Here is a 25004-nt window from a genome sequence, read left to right on the forward strand (position 1 = left end):
GCCGTTGAGTTGTGGAAGGGGCTAGAAGTGGGCAAAATTACAATGATCGTTGTCTAGTGATTGTCCAAAGCATGTGTGCGTGTTGATATGCATGCAAACGATGGACTACTTGCGGAAAGGTAAAGTTTTGAAGGTGATTTCTAGTGGATGGGGGTGTTGTGAGTACCCTAGGCTATAGAGAGGCATCTGTGTTGTGTTTTCAAGTGTGTTCCCATTCCCCCTCTCCAATGTCAAATATCTTCTAAACTCACTGAAAAGAATCTTGCCCTCAGGGGAAAAGTTACTAATGGTAATATCAAATGTATCCCATGATGCAAGCAAAGAGAATATTAAGACAATGGCTTTCATTTTATAATCAAAACTCAGCCCTTTGATGTCAAAACTGAGTAAACACAATATTAAATTTTCTCACGTGTAAAATGACAGGGTTACCTTCTTTCATGTTAAGATGCATAAGCTTCTTAATCACAAATACTTTGTTTGATGCACTCTTACCATCCTGAATTGAGCATAATGACTCTCATAATTCCTTTGTACTAGTCTTGTCCATAATTGTAAAGAAAATGGACTCACCAAGGTGTAAGAAAATGTCACCATAGCACAAGCATTAACCTCCTCCCACTCATCATCAATGTAAAATCCCTCTTTATGCTCTTTCAATGGCATTGCAAGGCCCTTATTGACCAAGATATCAGGCATGCATTGCTTCCATATTGTGAAGTTTGTGCCATCAAAATTCTTGATATGATAATCTTCTTTTTCAAAAAAATTGGCCATGACTGACAAGAGAAAATGCAAGAGAGTGAGACTAGAAATTTAGGGAAATTTTTTTGCAGAAATTTTGGCAAAGTCTCCTTTGGAGATCAAAATCTCAACCAGAAGCTCAAGAAAATTAGTGCAATATCAATGCAACAATGTGGGAAACAAACTAGAGGACTTGTGAAAAATGTCCGACGACAGAATCTCCTCTATAGGAAGATCAAAATCTCAAGAAAAATTGAGCCAAAAATAGTGCATAAACCCACAAACAGTGTTGATTGGGCATAAATTGACATATTCAACTCAAAGAAACTGTTGACCAACTTCCACCTTGGCATTAAAGAACCTTATCCATCTATACATGTCCTATGGTGAGGCCACAAATAGGGATCTTCAGCAACCGTATCCACCTCACACTAGGTAACCTGGCCCCCAATGATTGTATTTAGAAAACCTTATGTAAGAACCCTCACAAAAGGCTGTGTAGACACGATTAGCCGCAATCTCAAAAAGGGCTCTTCTAGACCGAGTCTCAAAAATGATTGAGACTACCAAAAAAATCCAAAATCGGCTTCATAACATCATACAATGGTAGTACCCACATCACAATGTACATCCAAAATGTGAAACAATCACTGTAAAAATGTAAAACACATGCTCAAATAGACGCCAATAAGCAAAATTAGAACCAGCTCCTTGTAGGTATTAAAACGCTCTCAACAAAGCAAAAGCACTCTCAATTTCTAGTGATGCATAAACCATATGCATCCAAACTCCCACTAGAGCTATAATGGCTATCAGTTGTTGTAACATTCAATGCACTAGTAACTTGTGTGTAGCGGAAAAAATAACATAGTGAGCATTTCATTAAGAACCAGTCCTAACGATCATAGAGAGAGTACTTAGTTTGAGAAAGCAACAAAGAAAATTTACACCTATCTAGTTTGTCATAGACAATACTTGAAACGAGAGAGAAATAGAACAATTGACAACAATTGAGGACCGGATTTACATGGAGCGGGTCCCCCCTCCAAAAAGGCTTTGAATTATAGCTTCTCCAATCAAAGGAGACTTTTGTACAATACAATTTCTGTGTTCCTTGACCGTTGGTGCAATGAAGATGGAAGCTTCATGCACCAAAGTATGCTTGAAAAACACACCTAGTGAGCCTAGCCTCAGTCCCAAGACCTCACAAACCTTCAAAGATGGTGAGAGCTAGTAGGGAATGAGGAAAGATTGAGATTGAGAGGATAAGATGTATCTTACAAGAAAGAAGTATTCTCCTCACATAACCACTCTAATAGCATAGCTTAGCTTAGTAATTAGCATGGTAGAGGAGATGAGCATGCCATTCAAGCTTGTCTCTTGGTTGGATTTGCATTCCATAGCGAAGAGTTGTTAGTGTAGGCCTCTACTTTTCAATTCTTGGAGAAGGAGATGGAGTTCTTACTCAACACATGAGTTGTGTGTGTGTAGAAAATTTGGTTAGTGTAAAAATGTCAACCTCTCTCTCTCTCTCTCTCTCTCTCTCTCTCTCTCTCTCTCTCTCTCTCTCTCTCTCTCTCTCTCTCTCTCTCTCTCTCTCTCTCTCTCTCTCTCTCTCTCTCTCTCTCTCTCTCTCTCTCTCTCTCTCTCTCTGTCCACCTCTTTTCCAAAAAGCTCTTGCTGGCTTCCCATTGGTGCTTGCAAAGCTTAGCCAATAGGAATTAAGAAGCATAATTGATAGCCTTGTGACATGTTTCCCCCTTTCCCCTTTTGTGAGAGCTTAAGGTAATCAAATAATTTATTTAAACTCTCATTGGACCTTTTAGTCTTCTGGCCAATAGGAACCAAGCAAGCCATTGGGCTGCTGGTGGACCCCTTGGTAGACTGTCCAATAGTCTTCTAGGGAGCTTAATTTCTATTGATTCTTTTATCAAGCATTTTAAATTGATTAGACTAATTTTACTCTAGCCTAACTCTCATTGGTCCACCTCTATGGCCATCCAATAGGATTTGAGGGATGATTGGGGGAAACTGGGCTAGGAGCCTAGCATGTGTCGATTCTTCCCTTTAGGGAGAAGTGTGTGTGTGTGTGTGTGTGTGTGTGTGTGTGTGTGTGTTTCTCTCTCATCCCTTATCATTAGGGCTCGCCCCCTCCTTCCTAGGGATGTGGGAAGACTTTTTAGTCTTCCCATAACCATCCAATTTTTCCCCACCTTTGGCCATTGTACTTTTTGATTAGTTTTTTGAACTTTACCCTATGTAAGTCTTCATGGAGCTGAACCTTAGGTATTTTAAGCCCCATTGAAGCACATTTCTCTTTTGCAGACTGTCCCCCTTTGGATCCCTACAAAGACCGGTCTGGCAGCCTTACCATAGGGTGACCTCTTTCTTGCCTTTTTCTTCTCTTGTTTTCTCTCTTCCCTCTTTGAATTATGGTGAAGAGAATTATACACTAGTCTTCTCCATTTAGGGGATTTTGGAGATCATTTTGCCCGTCGTTTTCATGGAGCTATCTCCAGCGAGGTGGCACACCAAGGTGGCATGACACTCGCTTCTTTCGTGTTCTTTCGGTGGGGGCTCTACCGCTGAAACTTGGGTTCTCCTTTGGGAGGTACATGCCTCATTGAGTAGTATGTTTTTGTGCCCTTCGTATGAATCCTCCTCTTCTTTTGTGATTGGAGAGAGTCCTCTCATCAGAAGCCTTCCTAGGTACTCTCTCTTCTTGGTGGGGAGTTTGGAGAATACCATGGGTGTACAATTGCTGAAGCACTTCACCTTGGAGGGATGGATTTCCCAGGACTTGTTGAATCCTAGAAACAAGATTGTCTACAAGCATAGGGGCATCATTGATTGCTCTTTCATTAGCAACATCAAAGCTATCAACATTCATTTCAATCTCTTTTCCTTTGTCAGCCATACTAGCAAATTTTAGATGTAAATTTTTACTTGTACTTTGGCACTTCAAGCCCTAGTTGCTACTCCTCTTTACCTTCAAAGATAAGCACTCAAGCATCTATACCCGTGGCTCAAATATTATTAATTGCAAGAATAGAAGAGAGGGTTCCCCAGAGCCAAGACAGCATCGATTCTTGTCAAGCTTCTAATAGCTCAATAATGGTTACACCATAGGCAAGCCCCATAGGACTCCATTATCAAGACCATAGCTCTCAACGATATCCCCGTTAACTGCATAGAGTAGGTGTGCTTCAAGAATGAAAACTCCCTATTCTACTTACTCTTTTTCAATTAATAAAACTAACCATTTATAGCAAGCGCTTGAGGACCTCTCTTCTTGATGAGCAAGAAAAGAGAAACCAATAGCTCTGATATCAATGTAACATTTAATGCACTAGTAACTTGTTTGTAGCGGAAAAGATAACATAGTGAGCATTTCATTAAGAACAAGTTCCTAATGAGCATAGAGAGAGTACTTAGTTTGAGAAACAAAAAAGCAATTTACACCTAGCTAGTTTGGCATAGACAATACTTGAAATGAGAGAGAAATAGAAAAATTGACAACAATTGAGGACCGGATTTACATGGAGCCGATCCCCCCTCCAAAAAGGCTTTGTATTATAGCTTCTCCCATCAATGGAGACTTTTGTACAATACAATATTTGTGTTCCTTGACAAAACTCGTTGGTGCAATGAAGGTGGAAGATTCATGCACCAAATTATGCATAGTAATTAGCATGGTAGAGGAGATGAGCATGCCATTGAAGCTTGGATCTTGGTTGGATTTTCATTCCATAGCCAAGAGTTGTTGGTGTAGGCCTCTACTTCTCAATTCTTGGAGAAGGAGATGGAGTTCTTGCTCAACACATGAGTTGTGTTTGTGTAGCAAAGTTGGTTAGTGTGAAAATGCCAACCTCTCTCTCTCTCTCTCTCTCTCTCTCTCTCTCTCTCTCTCTCTCTCTCTCTCTCTCTCTCTCTCTCTCTCTCTCTCTCTCTCTCTCTCTCTCTCTCTCTCTGTCGACTCCTCTTCCAAAAAGCACTTGCTAGCTTCCCTTTTGGTTCCTACAAAGCTTCGCCAGCAGGAATTAAGAAGCATAATTGATAGCCTTGTGACATTTTTCCCCCTTTCCCCTTTTGTGAGAGCTTAAGGTAATCAAATAGTTTATTCAAACTCTCATTGGACCTTTTAGACTTCTGGCCAATAGGAACCAAGAAAGCCATTGGGCTACTGGATGCTCATTGGACCCCTTGGTAGACTGTCGAATAGTCTTTCCGGTAGCTAGATTTCTATTGGTTCTTTTATCAAGAATTTTTAAATTGATTATACTAATTTTATTCTAGCCTAATTCTCATTGGTCCACCTCTATGGCCATCGAACACGATTTGAGGGGAGATTGGAGGCAACTGGGCTAGGAGCCACCCATGTGTCCATTCTTCCCTTTGGGCAAAGCTTGGGAGTGTGTGTGTGTGTGTGTTTATCTCTCATCCCCTATCATTAGGGCTCGCCCCCTCCTTCCTAGGGATGTGGGAATACTCTTTAGTCTTCCCATAACCATCCAATTTTTTTCCACCTTTGGCCATTGGACTTTGTAATTAAGTTTTGGAACTTTAGCCTATGGAAGTCTTAATGGAGCTGAACCTTACGTCTTTTAAGCCCTATTGAAGCACATTTCTCTTTTGCAGACTGTCCCCCTTTGGATCCATATCTTCCCTCCTTTGGATAAGTGCAGAGATCAGTCTCACAATCTTATTATAGGGTGACCTCTTTCTCGCCTTTTTCTTCTCTTGTTTTCTCTCTTTCCTCTTTGAATTATGGTGAAGAGAAGTATACGATGGTCTTCTCTGTTTAGGGGGTGTTGAGGAGTATTTTGCCCACCGTCTTTGTGGAGCTATCTCCACCGAGGTGGCATGAGACTCGCTTCTTTCTCGTTCTTTCAGTGGGGGCTCTACCACTGAAACTTGGGTTCTCCTTTGGGAGGGAGATGCCTCATTGAGTAGTAAGTTTTTGAGCCCTTTGTATGGATCCTCCTCTTCTTCCCTTATCGGAGAGATTCCTCTTTTGTAAGTCTCACCAGGAGCCTTCCTAGGTACTCTCTCTTCTTGGTGGGGAGTTTGGAGAATACCATGGGTGCAGAATTGTTGTAGCATTTCACCTTGCAAGGATGGATTGCCCAGGGATTGTTGAAGCCTAGAAACAAGATAGTTTATAAGAATAGGGGCATCATTAGTTGCTCTTTCATTAAAAAATCAAAGCTATCAACATTCATTCCAATCTCTTTTCCTTTGTCAGCCATACTAGCAAATTTTACATGTAAATTTTTACTTGTACTTTGGCACTTTAGCCCTAGTTGCACTCAAGCATCTATACCCATGGCTCAAATATTATAAATTGCAAGGAATAAGAGAGAGGGTTACCTAGAGCCAAGACATCACCACTTTATGTCAAGCTTTGAATAGCTCAATAATGGTTAATCCATAGGCATGCCCCGTAGGACTCCATTATTAAGACCATAACTATCGACGTATCCCAGTTAATTGCATAAAGCAGGTGTGCTTCAAAGATGAAAAATTCCTATTCTACTCACTCTTTTTCAATTAATAACACCAACCAATTTTAGCAATCTTGAGGACCTCTCTTCTTGAGCAAGAAAAGAGAAACCAATAGCTCTAATACCAATGTAACATTTAATGCACTAGTAGCTTGTGTGTAGCGAAAAAACATAACGTAGTGAGCATTTCATTAAGAACAAGTTCCTAATGAGCATAGAGAGAGTACTTAGTTTGAGAAAGAAACATAGCAATTTACACCTAGCTAGTTTGGCATAGACAATACTTGAAAAGAGAGAGAAATAGAACATTTGACAACAATTGAGGACCGGATTTACATGGAGCCGGTCCCCCCTCCAAAAAGGCTTTGTATTATAGCTTCTCCCATCAAAGGAGACTTTTTTACAATACACTCTTTGGGTTCCTTGAAAAAACGTGTTGGTGCAATGAAGATGGAAGCTTCATGCACCAAATTATGCTTGAAAAACACACCTAGTGGGCCTAGCCTCAGTCCAAGACCTTGCACACCTTCAAAGATGGTGAGAGCTAGCAAGGAATGAGGAAAGATTGAGAGGAGTAAGATGTATCTTAGAAGAAATAACTACTCTCCTCACATAACCAACCTAATATCATAGCTTAGCTTAGTAATTAGCATAGTAGAGGAAATGATCATGCCATTGAAGCTTGGCTCTTGGTTGGATTTGCATTTCATAGCCAAGAGTTGTTGGTGTAGGCCTCTACTTCTCAATGCTTGGAGAAGGAGATGGAGTTCTTGCATAAGACATGAGTTGTGTATGTGTAGCAAAGTTGGTTAGTGTAAAAATGCCAATCTCTTTCTCTCTTGGTCGACCCCTTTTCCAAAAATCTCTTGCTGGCTTCCCCTTGGTTCCTGCAAAGCTTAGCCAATAGGAATTAAGAAACATAATTGATAGTCTTGTGACATATGGCCCCTTTTCCCATTTTGTGAGAGCTTAAGGTAATCAAATAATTTATTTAAACTCTCATTGGACCTTTTAGTATTTTGGCCAATAGGAATCAAGCAAGCCATTAGGCTATTGGATGCTCATTGGACCCCTTGGTAGACTATCCAATAGTCTTCTAGGGAGTTTAAATTCTATTGGTTCTTTTATCAAGAACTTTTAGATTGATTAGACTAATTTTACTCTAGCCTAATTCTCATTGGTCCACCTCTATGGCCATCCAATAGGATTTGAGGGAAGATTGGGGCAACTGGGCTAGGAGCCTTCCATGTGTCCATCCTTCCCTTTGGGGAGAGCTTGGGAGAGTGTGTGTGTGTGTGTGTGTGTGTGTGTGTGTGTGTGTGTGTGTGTGTGTGTGTGTGTGTGTGTGTGTGTGTGTGTGTGTGTGTGTGTGTTTCTCTCTCATCCCTTATCATTAGGGCTTGCCTCCTCCTTCCTAGGGATGTGGGAGACTTTTTAGTCTTTCCATAACGATCCAATTTTTTCCCACCTTTGGCTATCGGACTTTTTAATTAGGTTTTAGAACTTTAGCCTATGGAACTCTTAATGGAGCTAAACCTGAGGTATTGTAAGCCCCATTGAAGCACATTGATCTTTTGCAGACTTTCACCTTTTGGATCCCTATTTTCTCTCCTTTGGATCCCTGCAAAGACTGGTCTGGCAGCCTTACCAATATTCTAGCTTTTACTCCCCTGGTACTTCCCCATATTAAATGATCAATTTAACATGAGAAAATCATTTGGGAGAATTAGATATTAGTTTTTATGACACTTGTTAAAGATGTTCATTAATCTGCTATGTCAAGAGAACCTATGACTGTCTTTGTGCATGTAAAATTGTATCTAAGAGTTGTCTCTAAGAAGATGTTAATGGCTATGCATAAGCAATACCAAAGAGAATATACATCAATGCCAAATATGCATATGAAATCCATATCCACTCCCAAAAAATGCAAAGAATGGTTGCTAATGGAAATATACAATCTATTTCCTTGTCTTGCTCTCCCCAATGCTAGTGAGTGTGTGAAAATCTATAGTGGATGTCACCAAAGTCAATGCCGATGTTGGGTGTCACTTCTCTATGGAAGATGCACCTCACCCGTGCATGTCAATGTCGGCGAAGAATTCACCAATACCGCAAGCGAAGAAATGGATTGTTGATGTCAAAAATTGGAGTGTGTGTGTTGGTACTATGCACATAATCATTCTCTCTTTCTGTCAAATATCCTTTCTATTCTTTGTAAAGAGTGTGTGTATTCGAGGTCTTTCCTCTCCTCCACCTCCTCTCTCCATCTACTCCTCTAACCACCTTCCCTTCCTCCAGCTCCTCCTCTACAAACCATCATCCCTTCCCTAAAGTCCTCCTATCTCCTACTCCCTTCTTTCTCTCTCTTTTCTTAGTCACTCTATAACCTCTCTCTCTCTCTCTTCTCTCTCTCTCTCTCTCTCTCTCTCTCTCTCTCTCTCTCTCGTGATGTCTTCCCTCTGTGTGTGTGTCTCTCTCTCGCCTGGCACGCCTCTCTCTCGCTGTCTCCCCCTCCCACCCCCTACGCCCCCCCCCCCCTCTCCCCTCTCTCTCTCTCTCCCTTGACTTCCCTCTGAGCTCCACCCCTCTCTCCCCCATGTCTTCTCTCTCTCTCTCTCTCTCTCTCTCTCACACACACACACACACAAGGACGAGAGGGAAGGGTGGCAAGGGTAGAGAGAGAGAGAGAGGGTGGAGAGAGCTATTTAAAAAAAACACAGCACTAGCAGTATCTCTAGTGCCTCCCTTTTCTTGTAAAAGAGGGAGAGAGGGGGAGAGAAAGAGAGAGTGATAGCGGGAGGGGAAGAGAGAGGGGGGGCATTGGGAGGGAGAGAGAGAGAGAGAGAGATAAAGAGAAGAGGGGTGGCAGTGGAGAGAGAGTAGGAGACTGGGAGGGAGAAAGAAAGGGAGCGCACGGGCGGAGGGGGGGAGCCCGTCTTTCTTTTTTTAAAAAAACAATACACTTCACCTCTCTCCCTCACAATTTTTTGTCGCCCCTCTCTCTCTCTCTCTCTCTCTCTCTCTCTCTCTCTCTCTCCCTCCTTATCGATCTCTCTCCCACTACATCTTCCTTTTTTCTTTTTCTGCCTCCTATCACATTGTCGCTTTTTGAGTCCCTCCAATCCTAATGAGAAATGAAATGAAATGCTATGTTAACTATCATCAAAAGGCCAAAATGACCACCCATGCGACCAAAATGACACATTCTTGGTGGATCTAATACAATGTCTCAGTACAAAATAAAATGAGAAAGAAGGAGAGAGAGAGAGAGAGAGAGAGAGAGAGAGAGAAGGGGGAGAGGGGTCCGCAAGGGAAGGGAAGGGTTGGGCACGCACGGGGGGGGGATTTGCGAGAGGGGGAGAGTGGAGTGTAGTTTTTTTTTTTTTTTTAAGGGAAAGTAAGGCCTTGCATTTAGGCCCCCCCAAAAAAAAAAAAGCTATCCAAAGCAATAGCGATATCACTATTGCTTCTATTGCTTTGGATCGATTCTTTTTTTTTTTTAATGCCTAAGCACTCCTTGCACTCCCTTTCTTTCCCTTTAAAAAAAAAACTACACTCCCCCCCCCCCCCCCCCCCCCCCCCCCCCCCCCCCCCCCCCCCCCTCTCTCTCTCTCTCTTTTCACTACAAGTTCGAGAGTCTGAGTACCTCTAGAGTGCTCAGCTTTTGGTTACATGTAAACTTACTTCCTTCACATTTTCAGCCATGATCTATACCTACACACTTTCCTCTCCTAGCCATAGTGTGGGCTCTCCATTGTGACTCTCATCACCACAATTTCGGACCATCAATGACACTAATACTACATCACATGTAACTTTGGTCTCATATGTCATATCCCATATGTCCCATGTAACTTTGGTCCCATATGTCATACAATAATAAAACCTATCTATCTATCTCTCACTCCCCCGCTGGCCCCTCCCTTCCCTCTCTCCCTCTCTCTCTCTCTCTCTCTCTCTCTCCTCCCCCCTCTTTCTCTCTCATTTTCCTTTGTACCCATGCATTTTATTATATCCACCAAGACTATATCAGTTTGGTCTCCTATGTCATTTTTACCTTATGAAAATTCTTAATACAACATTTTATTCCATTTTAGCTAATATAAAAATTCATTACATTTCATTTCATTTCTCTCTAGGGTTGGAGGGACTCGAGGGGTGGTGTGGTTGGAGTAAAGAGAGAGAAAGGGAATAGGGGGTGGGGAGAGAGGTGGCAAGTGGAGGGGGCACAAAGAGAGAGAGAGAGAGAGAGAGAGAGGGATAGGGAGAGCAAGATAGGAGGACATATATTTATTTATTTATTTATTTATTTATAATATAATATATATATATATATATTATATATATATAGAGAGAGGGGGGGGGGGAGGATCGGAGCTAGGGAAGAGGTGGGGGCCAAAGAGAGGAAAGAGGTGGGCTGGAGAGGGAGAGGGAGGGAGAGAGAGAGAGAGAGAGAGAGAGAGAGAGAGCGAGAGGGGGGGGGAGAGAAGGGGAGCGGTGAGAGGGTCAGATTTTTAAAAAAAACAAAGGCACTAGCAAAATCGCTAATGTTTTAGGTTTTTTTAGAGAGACAGAGAGAAAGAGAGGAGAATTTTAACGTTATAGAAAAGTGTGTGTGTGTGTGTGTGTGTGTGTGTATATATATATATATATATATATATATATATATATATATATAGAGAGAGAGAGAGAGAGAGAGAGAGAGAGAGAGAGAGAGAGACATGGGGGAGAGAGGGGTGGAGCTCACTCCAGGAAGGGAGGGAAGGTAAGGGGGGAGAGAGAGAGAAAGAGAGAGAGAGGCGGGGGGGGGGGGGGGGGTCACAACGAGAGAGAAAGGGGTGGTGGGCGAGAGAGAGACACATGCACAGAGGGAAGACAACACAAGAGAGGGGTGGAGAGAGAGAGAGAGAGAGAGAGAGAGAGAGAGAGAGAGGAGGAGGAGGTCCTTGGCTACTCCACTGGAGAGAGGGGCGGCAATGGGCGGTGGTGGTAGGAGTAGGGGCGGCACATGGTGGTAGTAAGTTAGCACCACTAACCACCAGTGGTGGGCTAGGGTGGTGGGTGGTGATGGTTGCTAAGGGGCGGCAATGGGAGGTAGTGGTGGTGGGATGAAAAAAAAAATCTCGCTCCAAAGCTCGTTTCGTTGTGCTCGCTCCTTAACCGTCCCCCTTATTGTTCTATAGATGAAAAGAATAGATAAGGTTACTACGGTAAGTGTGATGGGTATCCAGCCAATTTTCTTGAACCTTAACAACAAATGAGTTTTGCAAGAAAGGGATCGGCTTCTCAACAAAGGCATGCAGTCACATGAGAAGGGCTATGAGATATGTCTTGATGGAAGAGCACATGCATCACAAGGGAGTGATGGTGCTATGAGAACAGTGCTCTACCATGATGAAATTTTTTATTGCTTAAAATCTTGTCATGAGGACGGATGTGAGGGTCATTTTGGAGTGGAAATTAAAAAAAGAAAAGTGTTGAATGCTCAACTTATGTGGGAAGTATGAATTAATTGTGCATTGGTGTAGGATCTTTCATAAGTGCAAATGTATCAAAAGAAAAAGTTGACGCCTCATCCTTTGAGGCATATTGTAAGCTAAATAACTTTTTAAAAAGTAGAGTGTGGGTGTAATAGGTCCTCTTATAGGCACCAAGAATGGAAAGCACTACATACTTAGTGTAGTGGACTACATGACAAGATAGCTAGAAGCAAAGGATAATTGAGGAGCTACAAGCAAAGAAGTATGAAACTTTATATTTGATTTCATATGAGGTAGATTTGGAGTGCAATTGGAGCTTGTAAGTGATGAAGGAAAAGATTTTGTAAATGATCTTATCATTGAATTGATGGAGAAATTGGATAACAAACACAGGTACGCTACTCCTTATCATCCACAATGCAATAGGTTGGTAGAGGCATTCAATGGAGTTTTGCAAAAGATATTGTTCAAGCTTGTGTAAAAGCATCCAAAAGATTGGGATATGTATTTGGAGAGGGAATTGTAGGCATGCAAAATTACTAAAACATCAACTTTGGGTTTCACTCCATTCCATTTTCTTTTTGGCAAAGAATGTGTCATGCCAGCTAATGTGATGCTTCCTTGATTTGAGTTCATTTGGAGCATATTCTGGTTGAGGAGGAGCATATAAAGGAGAGACTGAAATCTATGCATAGCCTCTTGTTGTTGGATAGGGAAAGTGCTATTGGTATTATGAGGACATTGTAAAGAAGAAGGGCTGATGTATTCAATGAAAAGATAAAGGCAAAAGAACTGTTTAAGGAAATGTTGGTCATGAAGTATAATAGTGCTTTGGACTAGAACAATTCAACCAAAGTTAAAAGCAAAGTGGGAAGGTCCTTTTGTGGTGCATGAGGTATTTGATAATGAAAGCTATCAGCTCAAGGACATGGATAGGAAGATACATAAGGCAAGAGTCAATGGGATCAGGATCAGTCCTTATCTGATGATAGTCAATAAAATGGGTAGTTCATGAGGTATAATAGTGGTTTTAACAACACCTTTCAAACAAAGTTCAAGGCAAAGTGGGAATGCCCTTTTGTGTGTATGGATTGTCTGATAATGGAATCTATTAGCTCAAGTACTTGGGATGGGAATATGCATAAGGGAAGAGTCAATGGGATCAAGCTCAAGCCTTATGTGACAAGAGTCATGTGATGAAGCAAGGCATGTATATGGAACACTTGAAAGTGTTCCATGCTTGTTGGGTAGGCAATAAGTGACATGTTTTTGTGAAATGGTTTGGGCCACCCCAAATAATTTGAGAGATTATTTTTATTTCTCTTAAACCTCTTGGATGTAAACAAAGCATGCTTGTACAAAGTGTACAAAGGTGATGCATGCTACTTTTCTCTAAACATGCAGGCCAGATGCGTAGGATGCATAGTTTTGTTGTTTTTGTACATAGAAGTGTCAAAACTTCAAAGAGTGAGTAAGTGATTCAAAGGTATGAAGGAAAAATGTACTTTATTGGCTTTGGGTCTTGAGTGAAGTGGAAAATTCGATGGAGAATAGGAAGCTCCTTGTTGTTGCAACCTGATGAAGGTGTAAGGTTTCCACATTTTTGAAATTAAGAAAAAGAGTTTTGATCTGACTAGACATACAAAGTAGTAAATTCTTAACCTGAACATAGTTAAAGAGAATCTTAAAAACAACTTTACTTCAACTAGAAATTTTTTGAATCGAATTTGGATAGACATTGATCCGTGAATCTCTATCAAAAGTTTTCATGGTCACTTTAATCAAATAAGTAATGGGAAGCCTTTGCAATTATTAAATCACATGGGCTAGAAGATATTTGATCACATGGCCTAGCAGATATTTTATCACATGGACCTGATATTTTGAGTTGAAGCAGTAAAGTGAACTAAAGTTAGTAGATTTGACAATCAAGCTGGGCAGGTGCTACAGAAGGTATTTTGGAGCTGCTAGAGATTGAAATAGTAGTATGGAGTCCTTGGGAAAGCTAGGGGGATATCTTTGAAGTTGGAGAGTTGCTAAATACAGCCCTGCTTGCCAAAAAATTATAAATAGGTCCCTAGTCTTCACAGTTTTACTCAAACTTGAAGACCCTAGAAAATTCTCTCTACCTTAGAGAGAGTCTACCCAAAAAATCACTAGAGAGTAAAAACTTTAAGTGATTATTCAGGGTATTTAACCCTAATCTCGTTGGATTGTGAAATGCATATAAATTTAGGTCTATTTTTATAATTATATTATTGATTAGGAAAGATTAGGTCTCTCTCTATTGATAATTATCTTCTTATACATAATTAAGCTATTGAATACTAAATCTTGGATTAAGAACAATAATCTCCTTAGTTATAAACTTATATTAGGATTGAAATTGCCTAATCTTGGCTTTAAGTGGAGAGAAATATACCAAATCAATTGAGATAATTATGAACTAATTAGAGCTTCTACACACTCTTAGAAAGTTATGAATATTATATCAAAACTATATTATTAAATTTGATATTTATTAAAGCAAAAGCTGTCACTTTTCCATATAGAAATATAGCTTAATAGATCATGAGGTAATTATCATATAAACTTTACACTGCTAATCAGGGGTGGTAATTACTTGAGAATCAATTAAATAGTTTTGATAATTATTAGAACCAAAATTCTCTATTTTGAATAGAAAATAAAAAGGAGAGATTAGTAAACTAGATTGAAAAACTATGTGTTAATTTTCAAATTTAGAATATGCTATTAGGAAACCATGATAAAAATATCTTAATGAGATAATTAGCTTTACTAATCACTATGCTCTAACCTTTCTATTTTTAGCAAAAAATTAAAAGGGGTAACTAGAAAATTAACCAAGAAACATATAAGATAATTTTTAGAGTTTTGATACACTATTACAGACCCATGATAAAAATATCATAATGAGATAATTAGTTTTACTAATTACTACATCCTAAATTCTCTCTTTTTAGTAAAAAAGAATTAAAAGGGATGATTAGCAAATCAACTAATGACATAATTAGTCTCACTAATATTAAGGCTTAAATTCTATATTTTTAGCAAAAACTAAAGAGAATATTTAGCAAATCAATGTAGAAACTTATAAGATAAATTTTTAACTAAAATATACTGTTTAAACATCATGATAGAAATATCATAATGAGATCGTTAGTTTTGCTAAGTGCTAAGCCCTAAATTCTTTGTTTTTAGCAGATAATCAAAGGGAATAATTAGTTAAAAATCTTTAGATATATATACGACAATTTTCAAAGCTGAAATACATTGTTGAGAACCCGTGATAAAAATATTTGGAGATAATTAGTTTTACTAACGACTATGACTTAAATTCTCTATTTTTAGCAAAAACTAAAAGGAGATAATGAATGAGCTAGCTTAGAAATTTATAAGGTAATTTTAAAAGTTCTAATATACTATTATAATTCTAGTTGTTTTGGACAAGAGGGAGAAAGTCAAAGTCCTTATAGGGCCCCACTTGAGAGTCCAATATTTCCCTAATTAAAGAGCATAGGGGCCAAGAAGTTGGCATTACTCCAAGATGAATGGAAAAAAGTTCATAACACTTGTGAGTGGCATGGAAAGCATGTTTATAATGTTGTGTTTTGAGACATTGCATTTTTGTATATTCAAGTTTTATTCCAATAGAGGAGGGAGAGCCCAAGCCCTTGCAAATAACAGTAGCTTCTATGAATGGCTTAGATGTTGAAGAGACACTTGGAGAGTTGAGAGAAGATCCAAAGCAAATAATAGTAGCTTCTATGAATGGCTTAGATGTCGAAGAGACACCTGAAGAGTTGAGAGAAGATCCAAAGCAAAGAGGTTTTGGATATGGTAGAGTTCAAATCAAGAAACATCACAAAGGTAGAGGAATCCATTCATATCCTAAAGGAAGTGCTTGGTCCCTTGCTATGCACAACAATCATGCCCACCTACAAGATAAATACTAAGGATTATGTGTTGGTACATGATATTACAACTCTCTTTGATCTAAGAGTTGACTACCCTCTTACTATTCTAGCAGAAGGGGTAAATGTAGAGGGAGGGAACCAACCTTAAGCGCGACTAATGGGTGAAGGAAGCTTCTAGCAGTAACCAGCAAATAACTGTAGTAACTGATAAGGTATAGTCAGTCAGCCTTCAACCTATAAATAGGACCCATTACTCATTTTGTGTAACGTTTGACTCTCTAGAATCTTTACTAGTCTACATCCTGATCTATTTGTGCTCTTATAATCATTTTGATGCGCGCTCTCTCTCTCTCTCTTCATTAATTACAAAGCCAGCTATTGAGATATTGAATACTCTATAGTGTACTTTGCATATCTAAAATACAATTCCAGTTCTAGCTTCATTAAAAATATTTTGCTCCTAGAAGGAATAGGACTCAAGGTCAAAATTAGACTGATGAAAGTGATAGGAGTCAAAAACTCATCACTCACTACTCAAGGGAACCAAGAAAACAATAGAAGAGACAATGACATAGATGGAAACCGAGGACTATGAGGATGACACTGATCATTACAACAAGAAGAAGCCACACAAGAAGACACCAGTATGTAGAACTAGAATCAGCAAGATCAAGGGACATTCTACTGATTTGAAAATTTCCTTTCCTATATTCAAAGGGGGGAAGAAGGACGACCGCGATGTTCACATACAAGATTTTGAGCAGTATGTTGAACTAAAGGCATAGGCAAAGATGAATGGGCGGAATATTTTTCTCAAACACTGAAGGATGTAGCTAGGAAATGGTATTACCATAACCTGGCTTGCTGAATCAAATTGTATCACAAGCTCATTAAAGCCTTCAAATTGGAATACTTAGATAATAAGGGAGATGAAGATGTTTTGTGGGAGCTGGATAAAATCAAGCAAGGCAAATCGTAGCTCAGAAGTTATGTACAAAAGATAAAAGAACTAACCAGACAAGGCTGAGAGCTTGGTTCTTGAATGTCTTTAAGAGTACAAAGTTGCGGGAGCAAGAGGTACTAGCGCCAACAAGGAAATTTAATGACCTGGTACAGAGAGCAGTAAAGTTGGAGCAATAGGCAAAAAAGGAAAAGGGGCATAGAAGAAGGCAATCAAGTGACGATGAATCATTTGTTGAAGAAAGTTTGGAATCTAGATCTAGCTCTAGTTCTTTTGAAGGTGAACCAAAAGACAAGAGAAAAGCTAAGAAAGGGGCTTGGACCAAGAAAATTTGAGAGAAATGTCTAAGAAAATTGCCAAGATTGCCAAAACAAGAACCTTTGTGAGGAAAATAGAAATATGGTGTTCTAAATGTAGATCAAAGGACCACATGTCAAATGAGTGTTCCCAATGCACATATTGCAAGGCCTTTTGTCATGTCTAGAGCTTTGTGGAATTTGAATTAATCACCTCAAAAAGGGAAAGAACTTATCAATGATTGCCCTCACAGATCCAGAAGCACCCAAGGCAAATGGAGCCGGTGGGGCTAGAGAAAATGAAGCCACTACAAGCTGCTTCTAGATGGGACTGGAAAGGGTAGAGGCATGGGAATTTTTCTAAAAGAACCATGAACTACTATACTTGTGGATAGTACGGGCACTTTGTAGCTATATTTACCAAAGCCAAAGGTAGCTGACCAGAAACCGCCAAAGCCAGTAGTCACAAGGAGCAAAAGAGTAGTGATTGAAGAAGAAATCCCTACTGAAGAAGATAGTCAAATTGTTGAGGCCAAAAAGTGGGACAATAGAGGAAAGTGTGGAATCAGCTAAGGGTAAAGAAAAGAAAGTGGATGAATGGCAAGAAAAAAGGGAGCTTGCAACGAAAATCAATAAAAATCTATCAAGAAAGTTGCTAGAACAACCAAAAAATGCAGATGCTTGAAACATTTACAAAATACCACCTCAATCTTCAGAAACAAAATCAAAGAATGCAGCTGATGGACTAGACGAGTCTATGATCAGTGATCATTGTGCAAGGGGCCTATGGAATATTGTTGGGAAGACCATGGCTCAGAGCTATTGGGGCTATACATGACTATGCAAACCAAACATTGACTATTCAAGGTTCTAGTAGGAGAATCCAAATCAAGATAGATAACACAAGATCATGGAGTAAGGCATTAAGACCAAAAGAATTGTGTAAGAAGTATGGTACAAAGAAGATTGAGAGGATATTAGCATCCATAGATATTTTCCCTTTAATAGAGATCGACCTCGACGTGGTGCTGATGGACAAACAACAAGCTGAATGACAAAAACAACAATACCCCAATCAATTCACTGAAGTAAACACTGGGGGAAGTTCATATAGATGGTCAAGAATCAGACCAGTCTATACCACAAAAGCTTAACAAAAGGGAAAAAACCATTTCACTGGATCATTCAAAGATGAACGAAAAAATTCATGTAGTACTACAACAAGATCTTCATAATGATCTCCTGGAGGTTGGTAACTCATTCAATGATTATGTTGCCGGCATTCAGATAGATAAGGAAGATGAATCATTGTCTAAGAGAAAGGGAGGTGGTCCAAATTGGTTGCTTCCATATGATCAAGAAATTAGAATAATGGAATCTTGACTCGGAAGAAGAACATGGAATGATTAAAATCAAAAAATATTTGAAGCCGAAAATCAACAAAAAATCCAAGACACTGTTCTAAAAGTATAAAGATGTATTTTCTTGGGAACATATAGATCTGAAGGGAGTAGATCCAGAAGTATGCGAACATTGCATACCACTAAAACATGATGCCAGACCAGTAAAACTACAGAGATACATAATGAATCCTAACTATGCAAAGAAGGTCAAGGAAGAAATTGATAATTTGCGTAAGGTTGGATTCGTTACAAAGGTAGCAAGCAATGACTTGTTATTTCCTATAGTGGTTGTCCAAAGAAGAATGGAAAACTTACAGTGGGTGTCGACAATAGGAAACTAAATTTCTAAACCATTAAAGATCCCTTTTCGTTGCCATTACAGATATGATGCTAGATGAAATTGCAGGCCATGAGATGTATAGCTTTATGGATGGATATAATGGCTATAACCAACTAAAGATTGCACTAGAAGACATAACAAAAACAAAATTCATAACTAAGTGGGGAGCATTTATGTATTTGGTAATGCCATTTGGACTTTGTAATGCTCCAGGAACCTTTTAGATGTGTATGATAAAAATCTTCAGTGAGTTTTTGCACATAAATTTTTAGCCATCTTTGTGGATGATTTTATTGTGTTTTACACTAAATAAATGCACATATTGTTTTTGGAGATGGTTTTTGTAAGGTGCACGGAGAAAAATTCCTACTTAAATCCATTCAAGTCTGTGTTTATGGTTTGGAAAGGTCATCTACTAGGACACATTGTTTCAAGAAATGGCATTGACATGGTTGAAGATAAGATCAAGAGTATTTAGCAAGCCAGAGAACCAACTATGGTTTTGGTATTGAGTTCATTCTTGGTGTACATTAATTTTTATCGAAGATTTGTTCACATGTTTGTAGCTAAATTCTTACCCCTTTATGAGCTCACAAAGAAAGGAACTAAACACATTTGGACTGAAGAATGTGAGAAAAGCTTTTGATGCTTGAAAGATACAATTAGCACGAAGCTAAATCTTTACCAGCCCAATTGGAAATTTGTATTTCATGTACATTTTGATGCTTCAAGAATGGCGATGGGGGCTATACTCGCTCAATGTGATGGGAAGATGGACTACCCAGTCTACTTTGCGAGTCGCAAATTCAATTCAGCTGAATAAGGAATTAAACAAGAGAAAGAGTACACTGGGAATGGTGTTTAGTGCAACCAAGTTCAAACATTATCTATTGGGAAAATTATTTCACTTTTATGTTGATCATCAGGCTTTCTTTATTTTTATTAATAAAATGGTCATACAGGGAAGATTAATCAGGTGGATGATGTTCTCAATGGAGTTCAAAATCAAAATTTTCCACAAACCAGAATAGTCACATTGTGGAGCTAATTTTCTTTCTAGAAGCACTAAAGGTTACTTTGAAACATCTTTAAGAGATGAGCCAGTAGATGCTGACTAGTTCAAAGCACAGTTGAGGAATTGCCAGACCTAGAATGGCAAGAAGTGTATGGTTTCCTTTAGCTAGGAAAATTCTTGCAAAAGATTGGCTCAAAACAAGCAAAAGGCACTGATCATCTGAAGTCTAAAGTTCACCATTATTGTAGGGGTGCTTTACAGATTAGGAATTGATGGAGTACTTGGCATTGTGTATCTTTAAAGAATGAATGCAAATTATCACTGAAGCACATAATGGTGATGTCGGAGGTCATTTTTCAATTGACATCACGTACAAGAAAATCCTTCAAGCAAGATTGTGGTGGCAGTTGATGATGGTTGATGTCAAAACATTTTGTAAGACTTGTGACATTTGCCAAAGGATGGGTAGACCTACATCAGCTGAAATGGCACCACTAACTCCAGTTATACCATTAGGAATCTTTTTGAAGTGGGGACATGACCTCATGGGACCATTCAACAAGATAGCTCCTAGAAGGAACAAGTATATCATTATGGATACCTGTTATGTCACGAAATGGGTGGAGGCCAAAGCTCTACCAGATAATACTACTAAGTCAAGGGATGTTCAGAGGTCTCTCCGAAACTCACCCGCTAAATTGGTGAAACCTGCAAATTTATGTCCTATTATTCTCTTTATTGAGTTATTTCATACCTGCAATATACATGTTGCTAAAACTATGCTACTCTACAAACCATTTGATTCCCTCTTGTGTGATAAAATTCTTGATCAAGGGTGGTATGTGAAAGAAACAGATGGCATATGTTGCAAGATTGCTCTTGACACTGTCATTGTCAAGTATATGATTGCGACACAGATACTAATAATCTCATTTTGGTACAAGCATTCTCACCTTGTTTAAGGTTTCTATGTGCCTATGGATCAAGAGGCGACAAGTTTGGCAAAACAGTGTTGTCATAGACGTGGAAGTGGTGGACAAAGACCTAAATCTTATGATAGTAATTACAATATGGCAGCAATGCAATCTTTTGCAACTTTGACATGACATAGTGGAGGGGACTGCCGACATTGACTCCGTAAACTTTTATTTCTTACTGGGTGGACGAAGAGTAATGCAACTAAGGGAGAAGCATTTTTTGTGTGGAGATCTTTCGTGCCCATGTAATCTAGCCTGTCTGGATTCAACAAAATGTAAATTTTTTTACTATTTTAATCTTAATATCAAGTGTTTTCTCACAGCTCTCTCTCTCTCTCTCTCTCTCTCTCTCTCTCTCTCTCTCTCTCTCTCTCTCTCTCTCTCTCTCTCTCTCTCTCACACACACACACACACACACACACACACACACACACACTCTTTTGATCATAACTTCTTCATCCGAACTCCGATTTGGGTGATCTATAGGCTCAATCAAAAAGCACAAAGCCCTCTACGCATGGATGTAAAGACAAAAAAATTCAGAGTTATGGAAGGCATTTTTGTAACAGCATTTCCGAAGTGAACAGGTTCAAGAAAATTGACTCTCATCTCTTATTCTACATATAATGTCTTCCGTCACTCGCAAGGGTTCTTCTTCTTCAACAAGGTCCACAACCATCGTGGAAAATGATCCAAGTTCTTCTAAGTGTGGAGATAGCAACACAACCACCCAACCAACGACATCGGAAACCATGATCATGGCATACTTTGTATCATTGCAAGAGACTGTAAACAAACAAGGCGAAGACTTACGAGCACTTGCAATGGAGAATGGTACACTAAGGGTACTTGTGGTTGAGAATGAGAATCTCAAGAGAACACTTGAGATGTAAACAACACGTTTGATGCAACTTGAAGAGGAAGTCAAAGAATGTAAACACTCTCTTGTGGACTTGAATGCTTTGAAGGAGCGGATGAGCAAAGTAGAGCATGACCATCTATTGAAAGAGGAGAAATTTGACACCATGAGCCGGGATGTATGCGACATGAAAAATGTATGCACAAACAAGTGTAGGGCTTATGTATGTGGTAGCAATGTGGTTTCTAATTCCTCATTCATGCAAGATATGGCTCAAACAAAGAATGTTGAGAATGTGGATGTGGAGGAGTTGAAGGAACGGGAGCGACGTTCCAAGAACATTGTTATTTGTGGAATTCCCAAAGAGAAGCTAGAGACACCTTCTTCTCTTGCCATTGTTATTGAAGATTTCTTCAAAACCCACTTTGGCATGTCCGGAGTTATGGTCTATGGAGCACATAGAGTGGGGAAGCAAGGAGCTCCTCGCTTGGGAGAACGGCCAATTGTATGCACCATGCCGGATGAGACCAAGCGAAAGATTATCCTTGATAATATTTGGATCTATTTGAGGGATACAAAATGTTTTGTATGTGAAGATCGCACTATTAAGCAACAAAATATGCATCGCAAGTCATATGAGGAAAAGAATAATAAAAACAAGGAGATCTCTCATGAAGAAAATGTGCCCAAGGAGGAGGCAAGTTACTCAAGCAAATAGGGATGTGTGACCTATGAAACTGAGTTACAACAGAAAATATGCTTTTGGAATTGTAATGGATACCCATGGAATGCGGGGGTTGGGATTGATGAACTAACAAGCAAAGCCGATGTTGTACTTCTTGTTGAAACTTGGGAGCTGATACACAAAGGATTAATGGCTTGGAGAATTACAAAGTACATTCATTGATGTGGTCAAATAATCTTAAGCAACGAAGAGGACAAGGAGGGGTAGCATGTATGGTTAAGAAAGGATTGGAAGATCTTGTATCAATTGTGAAAGATGACAAGTACAAATGTTATGTATGGCTAAAAATTATGACACCAAAAAGAGCACCCATTTTTGTAGCCGGTTGCTACATTCCTCATCATGATTCTCCATTTTATGCTTGCATGGAGATCAGCCATTTTTTTATTTAGAAGAGGACATTGCTTATTTCAAAGGTGAAGGTGATGTTATTGTATTTGGGGATATGAATGCTTGCACAAAAACATTGCAACATGATACTCAATAATTTGATATGCCATACATTTCAAGGGAGTTGGAGGAAGTTCACTTGTATGATCATTCTTCAATGGATGAAAAAGAGTCGGATCACTATGGAAAGTTACTTTTACACATGTATAATAGCAGGGGTATGCTCATTGCCAATGGTGTATCTTTGTGGAGTGGAACCAATGGATTTACATGTAGGAGACATAATGGGGATAGTGTGATTGACTATATGCTACTCTCCGAAGCCATCATGTATCGCATAAAGAGTTTTATGTTTGGCCAATGGACCCCGGAATCTGACCATCGCACCTTATGTATTGACCTTTCATGTGGAGAAGCAACTAAGCATGATAATCTCAGCCAAAGGAAAGAGAAATTATCACTATGTATGGATTTCAAACGGGCACCAATGTACATTGAAATGGTTGAGCAAAAATTATGGATGAAAAAGTTTCAATATGATGCACCATTAGAAACTAAATGGGAAGCTTTCAAGAAAGTTATTTGTTCTTGTGCCGAAGAATGCTTTGCTATAAAGCATCTCCATGATATCAACAAAGATAGATCACGCAAAAGGTGGTGAATCTCAAGATGCTCGAAAGTCCTTGATAAAGCTTGATGCAACTATGGACAAAGACAACTATCAAAGTCATTTGCATACATACAAGGCATTGATTCAAAAGAAGGGAAGAAGATGGGAAGTAAAGCAACAACTTTTTCAAGTCCAAGAAAAGGCACATGCATGTGGAAGATTTTGGAGAAACTTGAGGGGCAAGCGGGTTGAGAATTTTGGTAACTTGAGTCTTGTGGATATGTACACGTATTGTAGGCAATTACATGAGGAAGAAAATGCTGAGAAATGCCATTTTATGGTTCACTCCCATGTATGCCCTCTTTTTTTACTATTGAGGATGTATGCCGTGGGCTTGAAAAGTTGGCCACTCGCAAAGCGGGAGATCTTCAAGGTATCAAGCCGGAGATGATCAAATGGACGGAAGATTTTACCCATGAATGGATGTGTGATATGTTCAACCTTGCACTTCAACATGGTATGCCTTATGATTGGAGTACTAATTGGATTAAGCCTTTGCACAAAGGAGGGGATGTAAAGAATGTAAACAACTACCGGACTATAATGATTGGATCTCTTATGGAAAAGTTGTTTGGGTGTATAATGGAGATGAAATTGAGTGATTGGGCTGAAGATAATGACAAGCGTGCAAAGGGACAAGCGGGCTTTCATCGATGCCATAGCACCATTGATCATCTTGTCACTCTTTGTGTTCTCATGGAGGAAAGTCGGTTGAAAGGCAAGCAACTGTATTGTTGTTTTGTGGAATTTAAGAAAGCCTTTGATATGATTCCACGTAACAATTTGTGGAGAATGGAAGAACTCTAAGTGCCAAGTGAGTTTATGCCTGCGGTTTCTCGAATATATGAGAAGGTGATTTGTCAATTGTGCATGGGAAGAGAAATTTCAGAAATTTTTGTAAGCACTATTGGGGTTAAACAAGGATGTTCGCTGTCACCAACTCTCTTTGGTCTATGCATTGATCAATTGGAACAAATGTTACTTGACTTTATGCAAGAAGAAGGCATTGAAGAGGTCAATATTTGCAATGTGGTAATCATGCTTTTGTTGTGTGCGGATGATGTAGTGCTTCTAGCACACACTTGAGAAGATGCACAAAATCTTATGGTTGTCCATGAGAACTTTTGCTTGCATAGTGGACTGATTGTGAATGAATCCAAGACAAAGGTTATTCTTGTGAAAACCAACCATAAGGAGAAGCCATGCATTGTGTACAACAATGAGACACTTGAAGTTGTTGAGAGCTTTAAGTACCTTGGCCTTGAGGTTCCGTCCAATCACAAGTGGCATGAATGTGCTATGCGTCATTTGGAAGCTGGAAAGAGAGAATTTTATGCATTTGATAAAATGTGTCATGTGGGAAACATCAAGTGTTGGGTTCTAAAGAAGTATCTTTTCGATGCGTTGGTGACACCGGTTCTTCTTTATGGAGTTGAAGTGTGGGGTGGGAGCATCTCAAAGTCTACTTAGAAAGAGTTTGAGAATGTCTATAAGTGTTTTCTTATAAACTTTCTCCAAGTGAAGACACAAACACCATATATTCTCGTACTTTTTGAGTCAGGATGTCTTCCAATTGAGGTTATGGGCATGGAAAGGGTTGTGGAGTACGTGATAAAGATGCGTCAAAACCCCCCACATCGACTTCCTACAATTGCATGGGAAGCAAGCAAAAAAGTTCA

The sequence above is a fragment of the Adiantum capillus-veneris genome, chromosome 12 (genome assembly GCF_014529385.1).
Source record: "Adiantum capillus-veneris isolate H3 chromosome 12, ASM1452938v2, whole genome shotgun sequence".
NCBI classification, from domain to species: Eukaryota; Viridiplantae; Streptophyta; class Polypodiopsida; order Polypodiales; family Pteridaceae; genus Adiantum; species Adiantum capillus-veneris.